Here is a 14,009-nt window from a genome sequence, read left to right as displayed (position 1 = left end):
TGTGTATACTTTTTTCCCCGCGTAAGGTCTGACTACCAAAGCACAAATCAAGAATTTACTACTTTTTTCTATTCTAATTAATATTTGGTTCTGCTTGGCCATTGAGATTTTTCATATGAAAATTTTGAGTTTTAATATTAAATATTAAAATATTATATTTTAATATTATTATTATTTTGAGATTTGAAAAAGTTGAAAAAAAGTTAAATTGTTTATTATATTTTGTGTGGAGATTTGGAAAAGTTGTAATGATGAGATGAGAATTTTGTGTTTGAGATGAAAATTCTTTGTTGCCAAACGGTAGAATTTACTATTTTTTAATGTTGTAACTTACTATATATTCTTTTGACTTAGAAATTAAAAGTCCAAGACAAATTGAACCAGTGAAACTTCTATTATGGAAATTAAATAGCATGGAATGCTATACCAATCATAGCCAATATTCTTTTGACTTAGAAATTAAACAAAAGATAGATTCATATATAAAAGAGATTAAAGGATTGTTAAATAGTAACTCAAACCTCAATTTGTCAATCATCTTTACGAAATAAGCTTGCCATACTGGTGGTTAATTTTACATTAAGATGTTAAAGTATAGGAGGTTAGTATCACAAAATGTCAAAATCCACATACATAACAACTAAAAAAAATCTCTAAATACATTACTAGAGTTTAACTTATAGCTCTTCGCATCATTAATGTTATCTGAATAATTTTGACTCAAGCATATAAGAGTGGACTTCAACCAGTTTTGTGCACACATAAACGCCTTACAGTTTTAGGGGTCAAAAAACTCCAAAACGGATCCAAAACATGGCCTCATATGCTAAATGTTGACTCAGATGTTTTGGTGGTGATCGGAATGATCAAGATATCTCTTGCCATTAGAGCAAAAACTAGATATTTGGTGAAGTTGACCTTCCACCAAATTAAAATGTCAAAACTCTTCATAGGAATCTCAGCATCCTCCAACAAATGCCGTTCTAACTTCGACTTACAAACCATCAAGTATGCTAATTTATGCTCTTTATGGAAGTTTTTCAAAAAGTCCATGGGATCAATTGTACAAGTACTACCACTCTCCATTGATGCACTACCTTTATTATGAGGAGTTGACTTAGACCCAATTATGCACCCACTACCAAACATAACATATTGTTCATACAAATATTCCGCATCATGAGGAGTGCAGTAAATTACTCACCTCTCTCATCACCCAATGTTTTGTTGAACCAATATAGTTGAGTAGCCAATTTGTATCATGGATGTGATGACCCGTTTTTGAGTGTATTTTCGCTGAAATAATTGTTTTTATTTTAATTAATATATTAGCTATTTATTTTAATTTATTTGCGTTTTTAATGTTGGTTTTTAAATTAATTTATTTTATTTGGTGTTGTGTTTTATTTAGTTGTTTTGTGTTTTTTTAATCTTTTTGGCGGGTTAGTTTTGCTTTCCGGAATGAGGTTTGGACCTCATCTTTTCCCTACATCTTTTCCCTTTTCCCTCTCTTTTTTCTTTTTCTTTTTCCTTTTTTTTCTTTCTTCTTCTTTCTTTTTTTTCTTTTCTTTTTTTTTCCCTCCCTTTCTCTCTCCCCGATCGACTCCCCTCCCCCGTGCTCTCTCTCTCTTCCCTCCCTCTCCCGCGTCGTCTCTCTCTCTCCTCCGGCCCAGCGCCGTCCGGCCACCTCCCGACCTCCCACCGGTCCCATTTTCTTCCCCTCCCTCCGGTGCACCTCCCCACCGAAAACCACCCCCAACCGGCCGGCCATTTGGCCGGAAAAAGCTTCCAAAGGGCGCACGGATTTCACTCCGATCCGCCGCCGTCGCTCCACCTCCGGCCACCATTTCTTCACCACTTCATCACCGACCTCTTGCCGTCCTAACCCACCCATTTCCGGCCTCCATCGACCACCGGAGCAGCTCCCACGAGCTTGTTTTCCGATTTGCCATTTTCGGCCATTTCCGGCCATTCCGCCGCCACCCACGGCCGTCCGTCGCTTCCATTAGCTTCACAACCACCTCTAGACCATTCCCTATCAATCTCGTGTCCTAGTTTGTCCCCGTTCAAAAGTGGGTTTTTCGGACCCACGGCCACAGTGAATTTTCACCGTGACGTTGCTGTTTTTCCGCCGTTAGCAACGCCGCGAGCTTTCTAAAAATACCGTATAGCGCTGTAAGTATTTTCCAAACCCTATTTTCAGATTTTAATATATATTGCTCATTCAATTGTTTTATTTATTTATTTAATTGTTTGTTGTTGGTTGTTGATTCCGGACTGAGTCCGAGGAGTTTCGGGGGTCGGATGGATTGAGGACGGAGTGTTTGTTTGGTTGGTTGTTATTGGTTGTTTCGATTGGGCCGTGTGGTGTGCGTTGCATTTTATTTGTGTGCGTTGCATATCGCGTGCATGTGCATCATGTTTATCGGCGTTTTGGCGTTTGGGTGCGTGTGTCTCACGAGCCCAAGCCGTGATGGGTTATTATCACGGTGGAGCTCCTCTGGTCACTCGGGAGCGGTCAATACTGAGTGACATCCCCTGAGTAGTCGTCTGGGCGCTGACGAGTTTGGTACTAGAGGATGGGTCTGGCCCGGTACGTGCTGAGCACGAGTCCAGGCATCGCTCTATTCACCGATTCTGAGGCCCTGCGCGATGACGGAGTAGTATTAGAGGATGGGTCTGGCCCGGTACGTGCTGAGCACGAGTCCAGGCATCGCTCTACTCACTGACTCCGGGAGCGGAAATTAGAGGATGGGTCTGGCCCGGTACATGCTGAGCACGAGTCCAGGCATCGCTCTATTCACCGATCCCGTGGCCCTTCGCTGGCGAGGGCTAGAGGATGGCCCGGCCCGGTACGTGCATGGCACGAGTCTGGGCATCGCTCGTTTAGGTGTCGCACGCGTAGCCGTTCTCTACGGTGTGGCACTGAGCCAGGGTGTGCGGATGATCCCTAGGGGAGATCATGGTGCATACGGAGCGGGTTGTGGTATGGTTTTTCAGTTATGATCATTTTTCTGGGAAAAATGGTGGTTTGGGCCATTATCTGGGATAATGGCGAGGTGTGGCTTTATGGAGGTTGGTGGGCCTTTTGGGTTTTGGCGTGCGTGTTAAAATATATGTGTAGCGGGGCGTGTGTTTGTTTGATCTTGTTTTCTTGTTGTTTGGGTTGTATGTATTTTCATCTGGTAGTGTTTGGGTCATACTTACCTGCGGAACCTTTCTTGGTTCCGTAGCTTTTGGTGCAGAGATCGAGGAAGAGGATGAGGAGGCTGAGCCCGAGGATGCGGCTCCGCCGGGTTGCTGATGCTGTGCTTTTTATCTGTTTTCAAACTTGTATTTGTGTTTCTTGTAATATTTTATTTAAGTATGTTTTAAACAGTTTGTATTACATTAAGAAAAAATTCTGGTACTTAATTATTGACTTGCTTCTCGCTGCGTTTGTCTTGTGCACTTTGTCGCTCTTGCACACACTTGGCACACGTCGTTAGGATGGTGGTCCGGGTTGTCACCATCCGGACGTCTCGATTTCCCCGTGTTCGGGCGTGGGGATTTGGGGGCGTCACAGGTGGTATCAGAGCGGTTTGGCTCTGGGTAAAACCACATGTCCCGTAGGTAGTACCAGAATGTTTTAAAGTTGTGTTTTAAAAATTATGTTAAGTATAGTTGTTTCCTTTGTTTATTTGTTTGAGCTTGTTGGCTTGTTTTTATTTATTTAGTTATGTTTTAACATGCCGGTTTCTTTTGTTTCTTGATGTGTTGTGTTGTTTTTGTTTATGTTGGTTTTGTGATGGTTTTATCTGTTTTCTTAAAGGAGGGTCAAGTGTGGTGTTGTGACAGGAAATGGGAAGACCAGGAAGACCAAGGAAAAATACTCAGGAACCGCAGGACAATACCTCCAGAGATGACTCCATAGCCGAGGCAATAAGGCAAATGACGGAGTTTATGCAACAGAATATTAGGCCACAACAGACAGGGCCTTGGCCACCACAAGGAGGTCCTTGGCCACCACAAGGAGGGCCTTGTCCACCACCCGGAGGGCCTTGTCCGCCACAGGGAGTGTATTGGCCACAACCAGGAGGTCCTTGGCCATATCAGGGAGGGCCTTGGATGTATCCGGGCGGGTCAAGTAGCATGGTGCAAGCCGGATGCACCTATGAGCGCTTCCTAGCGCATCGGACTCCACACTTCACTGGAAATGAGGATCCTCTTCAGGCTGGAAGATGGATCAGAGACCTGGAGAAAACCTTTGAGGTGTGTGGATGTACTGAAGCTCAGCAAGTACTCTACGCCAGCTATCTTTTGCAGGGTATCGCCTCTGATTGGTGGGATACCAGGAGGGTGATGCTGGAAGCTGAGTTGGGATCTTTCGCTGCAGTGACCTGGCAGCGTTTCAAGAAGGAGTTCAATGACCGCTTCTTTCCCGCCTCGGTAAGAAAACAAAAGGCAAGAGAATTCTCTAATTTGATCCAAGGGGGCGCAACAGTGGAACAATACGCCCGGAGGTTCATAGAACTTGAGCAATTCGCTCCTCATCTTGTTGCCACTGAGGAGTTGCGAGCAGAGCGTTTCCAGGAGGGACTACGCCCTGATATACGCCGTTTGGTGGTCAGCCACCGGATATCCACTTTTCAGGAGTTAGTGGATGTGGCCACCCTTATAGAGGGGGAAAATAATCTGGGTATGGGCTCCCCTCCAGGACAAAAGAGGCGGAGTTTTTCTGGTGAAGGAAGTAGCTCGGGTTCGCCCCAGAAGTTTGTTCAGCGGTCCGGGACTCGATCGCAAGCATCCTCAAGTGTTCGCATGGGAGGACGTGTACCTGTATGTGGAATTTGCAATAGAGCTCATGCGGGCGAGTGCTCTTCTGGTGGAGCTCGATGTTTTACTTGTGGCCAGCCGGGCCACTTTTCCCGAGAATGTCCAAGAATGGTTCAAGGGAACCGTGGAGGTAGGCGCGGCGGAAGAACCAACCCGAGACAACCAGTGCAAGCCCGGGTTTATGCTGTCACACCCGGAGAGGTAGATGATGAGGCACCAGCGACCCATGATGCTGGAGTAATCACAGGTATGGATTAAATTAATTTTAAGTTGGATTTAATTTTTGGTGCATTTGGCTCTTTCTTTGTTTTTTGGATTTCATGGGTTGTGTGTTTGGTTCAGGAAGAGTTCGTTTGTATGAGTTTTATGCTTGTACCTTGTTTGATTCCGGTGCTTCACAATCGTTTGTGTCTTCCACGTTTGCTCGGGTGTGTAACTTGGTCACGGAACCGTTGCCGAAGGCTATGGTAGTGGCCCTACCCGATGGTGAGAGGGTGTGGTGTTCCAAAGTTGCTTCGGGATGCCCGTTAAATTTTGAGGGAAGGTTTTTGGATGCTGATCTGGTAGTGTTCAAGCTGTTGGGTTTTGATATCATCCTCGGGATGGATTGGCTATACCGATATTCTGCGACTATTAATTGCAGAAGTCGGACAGTTAGCTTTCAGCTTCCGGATGGTGATTGTCTGGAATTCGCGGGGAGTAAATTGAAAGAAAAACCGATGATTATATCGGCGATACAGGCAAGAAGAGAAATTGCATGGGGAGTGGATGCATTCTTGGTCCAGATGGTATCCACGCCATCTGAGAAGAAGTCCTTGGCAGACATTCCAGTTGTGGAAGAGTTCCCCGATGTGTTTGTGGATGATTTGCCCGGACTACCCCCCGTGCGAGAGATGGAGTTTGTCATAGATTTGGAACCTGGAGCGGCTCCTGTGCATAAGGCTCCTTACCGCATGGCACCGGCTGAATTGAAAGAGTTGAAGACTCAGTTGCAAGAATTAGTAGAGAAGGGATTTATTCAGCCTAGTACGTCGCCGTGGGGTGCCCCAGTTTTATTTGTTAAAAAGAAAGATGGAACTCTTCGTATGTGCATTGACTATCGGGAGTTGAACAAGGTGACCATCAAAAATAAATATCCTCTCCCGCGGATAGATGATTTATTTGACCAGCTTCAGGGAGCAGCCGTGTTCTCTAAAATTGATCTGAGGTCGGGATACTACCAGCTGAGAATCAGAGAGCAGGATGTGCCTAAAACTGCTTTCAGGTCGAGGTATGGACACTATGAATTTAAGGTGATGCCGTTTGGGCTAGCTAATGCTCCTGCTGCTTTCATGGATTTAATGAATCGGGTGTTCCAACCTTATCTGGATTCTTTTGTGGTGGTATTTATTGATGATATACTGATTTATTCTCGAGATGTTGAAGAGCATGTGTATCATCTTAGTCTGGTACTTGAAAGATTGAGAGAACACCGGCTTTATGCCAAGCTTAGCAAGTGTGAGTTCTGGTTGGAAGAAGTTAAATTTCTCGGGCATGTAATTTCCAGGGGCGGGGTGGCAGTTGATCCTAGTAAAATAGAAGCCATTTTGTCTTGGCCACGCCCGACTACAGTACGGGAGATCAGGAGTTTCTTGGGGCTCGCCGGTTATTATCGAAGATTTGTAGAAGGTTTTGCTCGCCTATCCGGACCTCTCACAGCCTTGACTCGGAAGAATACAGAATTTGTATGGTCAGATAAATGTGAGAGAAGCTTCCAGGAATTAAAGAACAGGTTGACGACGGCACCAGTGTTAGCACTCCCTGAACCGCATAAGCCTTTCGTAGTCTTCAGCGATGCGTCCAAGTTTGGGTTGGGTTGTGTCCTTATGCAGGAAGGACGGGTTGTAGCCTATGCATCTCGTCAGCTTAAGGACCATGAAAAGAATTACCCGACGCACGATCTAGAATTGGCTGCGATTGTTTTTGCACTCAAGATCTGGCGGCATTTCTTGTATGGGGAAGCTTGTGAGGTATTTACTGATCATAAGAGTTTGAAGCATTTGTTTTCCTAGAAAAATTTGAATATGAGGCAAAGGCGGTGGCTGGAGCTAATCAGTGACTATCAGTGTGAGATCAAGTACCATCCAGGAAAGGCTAATATAGTTGCTGATGCTTTGAGCCGGAAGTCACATTTGGAAGACGAAGCCGAGCCGTCGGAAGTGGATTCGTTACTTTGTGGGATGAGAAGGCTCCTACTAGAGAGTTCGCAGCAAGTGGAGATTTTATCATCAGTTCTTGATATTCGGGTAACCGATTTTGAAGAATTGAAAGCTCTCCAAAGAAAGGATTCGAAGCTGCTGAACATCAGGAAAAGAGTTCGAAAGTCTCGAGGGCCGTTGCACTATAGCTTGGATAGTGATGGGATTTTACGGTTCCGAGATCGCAGAGTGATTCCAAAGGACTCAGATTTCAAAGAGCGGATCATGGCGGAGGCTCATGCGGCCCCTTATTCTGTTCATCCAGGCAGTACAAAAATGTATCGGGACTTGAAGAAGAATTACTGGTGGGATGGAATGAAGAAGGACATCGCCTTACATGTTGAAAAATGCCACACATGCCGACAGGTAAAGGCCGAACATCAGAGACCTGCAGGTGTGCTCCAACCCCTCCCTATTCCTGAGTGGAAATGGGATGACATCACGATGGACTTTGTTGTGGGTTTGCCGAGAACGCCTAGTGGGAAGAATTCTGTTTGGGTGATTGTGGACCGATTAACGAAGAGTGCTCATTTTCTGCCTGTTAATAACACCGACTCTTTGGGTAAGTTAACCCGTTTGTATATCAAGGAGATAGTGCGGCTACACGGCATACCAAAGAGTATAGTGTCGGATCGGGACCCGAGGTTCACATCGCAGTTCTGGAAGAGTTTACAGGCAGCTTTGGGTACTAAATTGAAGTTCAGTACTGCCTATCACCCGCAGACAGACGGCCAGTCAGAACGCACCATTCAGACTTTGGAAGACATGCTGCGAGCGTGTGTCATGGAATTCCAAGGGAGTTGGGAAAATCATTTGCCGCTCATTGAGTTTGCCTACAATAACAGCTTCCATGCGACCATTCAGATGGCTCCCTACGAAGCTCTTTATGGGAGAAAGTGCAGGTCGCCCTTGTGTTGGGATGAAGTTGGGGAGAGTAGGGTGATTGGACCCGAAATAATTCAAGAGATGCAAAGCCAAGTCCGGATCATCAGAGATAAAATGGCGGCAGCTCAGAGTCGCCAGAAAAGCTACGCTGATACCAGGAGGAGAGAATTGTCATTTGAAGTTTGGTGATTGGGTTTATCTTAAAGTCTCTCCCATGAGAGGTGTCAAGCGTTTTGGTAAAAAGAGGAAGCTAGATCCAAGGTATGTCGGCCCTTTTCAGATTCTGGAGAGAGTAGGGTCCGTCGCCTACAGAGTTGCTTTGCCAGATTATTTTGGGGATGTTCATGATGTCTTCCACGTATCATCCCTGAAGAAAAGCTTTGGACAGCAAGAGCCACGCTTCGTCGACCCAGCAAGTATTCAGTTGCAACCGGATCTCACTTATGAAGTTGTTCCGTCGCAGATTTTGGATTGGAAGGAGCAACAATTGAGGTCCAAGACGATACCGTTGGTTAAAGTGCCTTGGGGAGATCCGTTAGCACAAGACTTCTCTTGGGAGCGAGTGGCAGACATGAGAGAGCAGTATCCATATTTGTTTGAATGATGAAGGTATGTATTTTAATCTTGGTCTCAGTTGGTTCATGTGCGTTTGTGTGGCTTGGTTTAAGTTGGTGGTGATCTTGCAATTTCGAGGACGAAATTGTTTTTAAGGAGGGGAGGATGTGATGACCCGTTTTTGAGTGTATTTTCGCTGAAATAATTGTTTTTATTTTAATTAATATATTAGCTATTTATTTTAATTTATTTGCGTTTTTAATGTTGGTTTTTAAATTATTTTATTTTATTTGGTGTTGTGTTTTATTTAGTTGTTTTGTGTTTTTTTAATCTTTTTGGCGGGTTAGTTTTGCTTTCCGGAATGAGGTTTGGACCTCATCTTTTCCCTACATCTTTTCCCTTTTTCCTCTCTTTTTTCTTTTTCTTTTTCCTTTTTTTTCTTTCTTCTTCTTTCTTTTTTTTCTTTTCTTTTTTTTTTCCCTCCCTTTCTCTCTCCCCGATCGGCTCCCCCCCCCCCCGTGCTCTCTCTCTCTTCCCTCCCTCTCCCGCGTCGTCTCTCTCTCTCCTCCGGCCCAGCGCCGTCCGGCCACCTCCCGACCTCCCACCGGTCCCATTTTCTTCCCCTCCCTCCGGTGCACCTCCCCACCGAAAACCACCCCCAACCGGCCGGCCATTTGGCCGGAAAAAGCTTCCAAAGGGCGCACGGATTTCACTCCGATCCGCCGCCGTCGCTCCACCTCCGGCCACCATTTCTTCACCACTTCATCACCGACCTCTTGCCGTCCTAACCCACCCATTTCCGGCCTCCATCGACCACCGGAGCAGCTCCCACGAGCTTGTTTTCCGATTTGCCATTTTCGGCCATTTCCGGCCATTCCGCCGCCACCCACGGCCGTCCGTCGCTTCCATTAGCTTCACAACCACCTCTAGACCATTCCCTATCAATCTCGTGTCCTAGTTTGTCCCCGTTCAAAAGTGGGTTTTTCGGACCCACGGCCACAGTGAATTTTCACTGTGACGTTGCTGTTTTTCCGCCGTTAGCAACGCCGCGAGCTTTCTAAAAATACCGTATAGCGCTGTAAGTATTTTCCAAACCCTATTTTCAGATTTTAATATATATTGCTCATTCAATTGTTTTATTTATTTATTTAATTGTTTGTTGTTGGTTGTTGATTCCGGACTGAGTCCGAGGAGTTTCGGGGGTCGGATGGATTGAGGACGGAGTGTTTGTTTGGTTGGTTGTTATTGGTTGTTTCGATTGGGCCGTGTGGTGTGCGTTGCATTTTATTTGTGTGCGTTGCATATCGCGTGCATGTGCATCATGTTTATCGGCGTTTTGGCGTTTGGGTGCGTGTGTCTCACGAGCCCAAGCCGTGATGGGTTATTATCACGGTGGAGCTCCTCTGGTCACTCGGGAGCGGTCAATACTGAGTGACATCCCCTGAGTAGTCGTCTGGGCGCTGACGAGTTTGGTACTAGAGGATGGGTCTGGCCCGGTACGTGCTGAGCACGAGTCCAGGCATCGCTCTATTCACCGATTCTGAGGCCCTGCGCGATGACGGAGTAGTATTAGAGGATGGGTCTGGCCCGGTACGTGCTGAGCACGAGTCCAGGCATCGCTTTACTCACTGACTCCGGGAGCGGAAATTAGAGGATGGGTCTGGCCCGGTACGTGCTGAGCACGAGTCCAGGCATCGCTCTATTCACCGATCCCGTGGCCCTTCGCTGGCGAGGGCTAGAGGATGGCCCGGCCCGGTACGTGCATGGCACGAGTCTGGGCATCGCTCGTTTAGGTGTCGCACGCGTAGCCGTTCTCTACGGTGTGGCACTGAGCCAGGGTGTGCGGATGATCCCTAGGGGAGATCATGGTGCATACGGAGCGGGTTGTGGTATGGTTTTTCAGTTATGATCATTTTTCTGGGAAAAATGGTGGTTTGGGCCATTATCTGGGATAATGGCGAGGTGTGGCTTTATGGAGGTTGGTGGGCCTTTTGGGTTTTGGCGTGCGTGTTAAAATATATGTGTAGCGGGGCGTGTGTTTGTTTGATCTTGTTTTCTTGTTGTTTGGGTTGTATGTATTTTCATCTGGTAGTGTTTGGGTCATACTTACCTGCGGAACCTTTCTTGGTTCCGTAGCTTTTGGTGCAGAGATCGAGGAAGAGGATGAGGAGGCTGAGCCCGAGGATGCGGCTCCGCCGGGTTGCTGATGCTGTGCTTTTTATCTGTTTTCAAACTTGTATTTGTGTTTCTTGTAATATTTTATTTAAGTATGTTTTAAACAGTTTGTATTACATTAAGAAAAAATTCTGGTACTTAATTATTGACTTGCTTCTCGCTGCGTTTGTCTTGTGCACTTTGTCGCTCTTGCACACACTTGGCACACGTCGTTAGGATGGTGGTCCGGGTTGTCACCATCCGGACGTCTCGATTTCCCCGTGTTCGGGCGTGGGGATTTGGGGGCGTCACAATGGATCAAGAATAGCGGCAATTAGTGTCATTACACATTAGTATTAACATTAGTATTATATGTTATTACACTAGTGTTATTATACATTAACATTCATGTTTATATATATGATTATACATTAGTATTATTGTTACAATCAGTCTTTATATATTAATATATTGTATTACAAGTTATTAACTAATTACATTTATTTATTATACGTTAGCATGATTACATATGTCGTATTCCAAACTGATGAATGTGCGAAAGTGCACTCTATATACCCTATTATTGGACTAAAATACTAAAATGTGAATAGAAATCATAGGAATTAATGTGTATTCTTAAATTGAATTTCTATTTACGTTGGGATACTCTTAAGCAGTTTTTTTATGTCTAATCTCAGAGTTTATAAAAGAGCAAGTCAAGCCCAGCCAAATTCAAAGGAGGACATTCATGGGGTTTGAGAGCAATTTGGAAGAAAAGAAAAAGAAAAAAAATCACAAAATGAAACCACAAGAAGTCCAAGTTTGAAATTCGCTAGGAGACAGTCTGGACATATTTTAGTCTTTTGATTGTATCTTTTTAGTCATATATCGGATTGATGCAATTCTTGATGCATTGGAAAGCTATCTTAAAGGGATATAACTTTGTCTCTAATAAGGATTTCCAAATTCGAACTCCTGAAGGTTATACGTGGCTGCCAAGATAAGTTCTAAAATTTAGGCGATTTTTTTATGCGGAAATCAAGAGGACATTAGGGTTTCTTTCTTACCCTATATAAGCATATCATTAGCACGAAATGGAGGGGAGGAAGAGGCACAAGAGGCAGATCTGAAGAGAGGAGAAAATCACTTCCATGGCCACCGGTCGCTTCAGTTTTTTTGGAGATTTTTGTTGTCCATTATATTTATGGGTAACTAAATTCTCAAGTAGGGTTAGGGATGAACTTGCACATTAGATGGTATTTCTAATTTATTCTTAATTCATGTATTTGATTTTCAATTGCTAAAACTCTTTTGTTTTATCATTCTCAGTTCATCGTTGATGTTTTCTTCTCCGAATAATCATAGAATTTATTGTGTTTATAGATTCAGTCATGCTTTTTCTATTGAATGGATTAGTTCTTTGATTATGTTTGGATCAATTATTTATCTATATTGATTTAGTTTTTTGTTTCAATATCGCTTCCTGAGTATATTGTCGTCATTGGATTTTATCAATAGGGGTAGTAATTCACGTTTTTTAAAAGTGGTGAATATTTTTTCAAAGGGTTACATTTGATTTAAGTCTGGTTTATAAATCTATACCTTCCGATTGGGAATTGCGGGAATTGAGTTCCTAATTGAGTTATCCAATGAATTAAGAATAATTAAAATACCAGATTTGTGCAAGGGATTCCCGACGCTCTACTGTTTATTAAATTTGAATACTTTTTCTGTTAATCACTTTGCTTCACTTGAATTTACATTTAAAATTAATCTTTGTTCTCTATTACTTATTTAATATTTTTTCTTTAATTTCTTTGTTCCTCTTACTATTCTTTTAATTTGTCTCCCTGTGGAATCGACACCCCAAAGCTGTGCTACAACTACTGCGTTATTCTTTGGGCGTAATCAAATTTTGGCGCCGTTGCCGGGGAGACGGTAGAAGAATTGTGAGATAATTTTTCTTTTCAACAGTTTGTAAAGGGGGTAACTTCGTTCCCTATTTTAGCTTGCTGCATCTTTTTTTATTTTCTTTTTCTTTTTGTAGTTTTTTTTTTTAGTGTTGGGTTTTTCTCTACCTTGCATACACAGGTATAGAGACGCCTTGGGTTGGTTTGCTTGTAGACCTGTGTTAGAGTCAGAGTTTAATTTTTCTGATCATTTGTTTGATAATTCTTCTAATTTTGAGAAAATGAGTGAACATGAAGATCAACCCACTAGGACCCTTCAGGATTACCTCCACCCTACACGCACAGCCACACCATCATGTATCATGTTTCTAGCTAATATTCGCCAATTGGATTTTAAAACAGGGATGATACAGTTACTCCCTACTTTTCATGACTTGGAAAATGAAAATCCATATGTGCACATTAGGGAGTTTGAGGAAGTAGTTGCGACTCTTCATAGTCAAAATGCAACTGATGACATTGTGAGACTTAAGTTCTTTCCTTTCTCTTTGAAGGACAGAGTTAAGAGTTGGCTATACTCATTGAGACCACGATCTATTGGATCATGGAATGAGATGACTCAGGTCTTCTTTAATAAATACTTTCCCCAACATAAGACCAATGCTTTAAAAAGGCAAATCTCAACTTTTGTACAAAAGGACAGTGAGACTTTGTATCAGTCTTGGGAGAGATTTAAGGAGCTATTGAGTATGTGTCCTCACCATGGATATGAGCATTGGCGCTTAGTGAGTTATTTTTATGATGGAATTACACCTAGAGAGCGTCAATTTGTAGAGATGATGTGTAATGGTGAGTTCTTACAGAAAGATCTTGATGAGGCCATAGAATACCTCAATGAGCTTGCTGAAAAAGCTCACACTTGGACTGGACCTAGTGCTACTGAGAGCACAAATAGGTCACGACCTGCAGGAAACCTAAATGGTGGTGGAATTTACCATCTCAGAGAAGAAGATAACCTAAAAGCTAAGGCTGAGATGCTCACTAGAGAGCTAGAGGCGTTGAAGACTAAGGACTTAAATTTAACTAACTATATAAATTATAGTTAAGTAAAATATATATAATAAATGTATAGAAAAACACACACACACACACACACACATATATATTTATAACATATTTATAATATCGGAGTCGGAGTGGAATCGGAGTCAATCCGACTCCATTTTTTACTCCAACATTTTGGAGAAAAAAGCTCTAACTCCAAAGTCGAAGTGGAGTCGGTGTTGGAGTCAGATTTTCGAATTTTTACTTAGCCCTACTTAGGCCAAGTTTGGATGAAGAGATACTTTTATTTCATCATATCTCATTCTATATTATCTCAATATCCAAACACTACAAATATTTTTTAATTTCAAATTTTTAACTTTTTCATCTAATCATTACCTAATTATTA

General features: G+C 43.4%; 1 non-coding gene across 1 annotated transcript; it reads right to left on the bottom strand.

Annotated features, from left to right (window-relative positions):
* Positions 1-13,217: 13,217 nt before the first annotated feature.
* LOC122299964 lies at positions 13,218-13,325 on the bottom strand. Its single transcript, XR_006239816.1, has one exon. It is a non-coding gene; the product is annotated as a small nucleolar RNA R71 (small nucleolar RNA).
* Positions 13,326-14,009: the final 684 nt, after the last annotated feature.

This window comes from Carya illinoinensis, chromosome 16 (genome assembly GCF_018687715.1).
Source record: "Carya illinoinensis cultivar Pawnee chromosome 16, C.illinoinensisPawnee_v1, whole genome shotgun sequence".
Classification (NCBI taxonomy): domain Eukaryota; kingdom Viridiplantae; phylum Streptophyta; class Magnoliopsida; order Fagales; family Juglandaceae; genus Carya; species Carya illinoinensis.
Note: the sequence above shows the minus strand (reverse complement) of the source record. Positions and strands in the feature narration are given on the sequence as shown.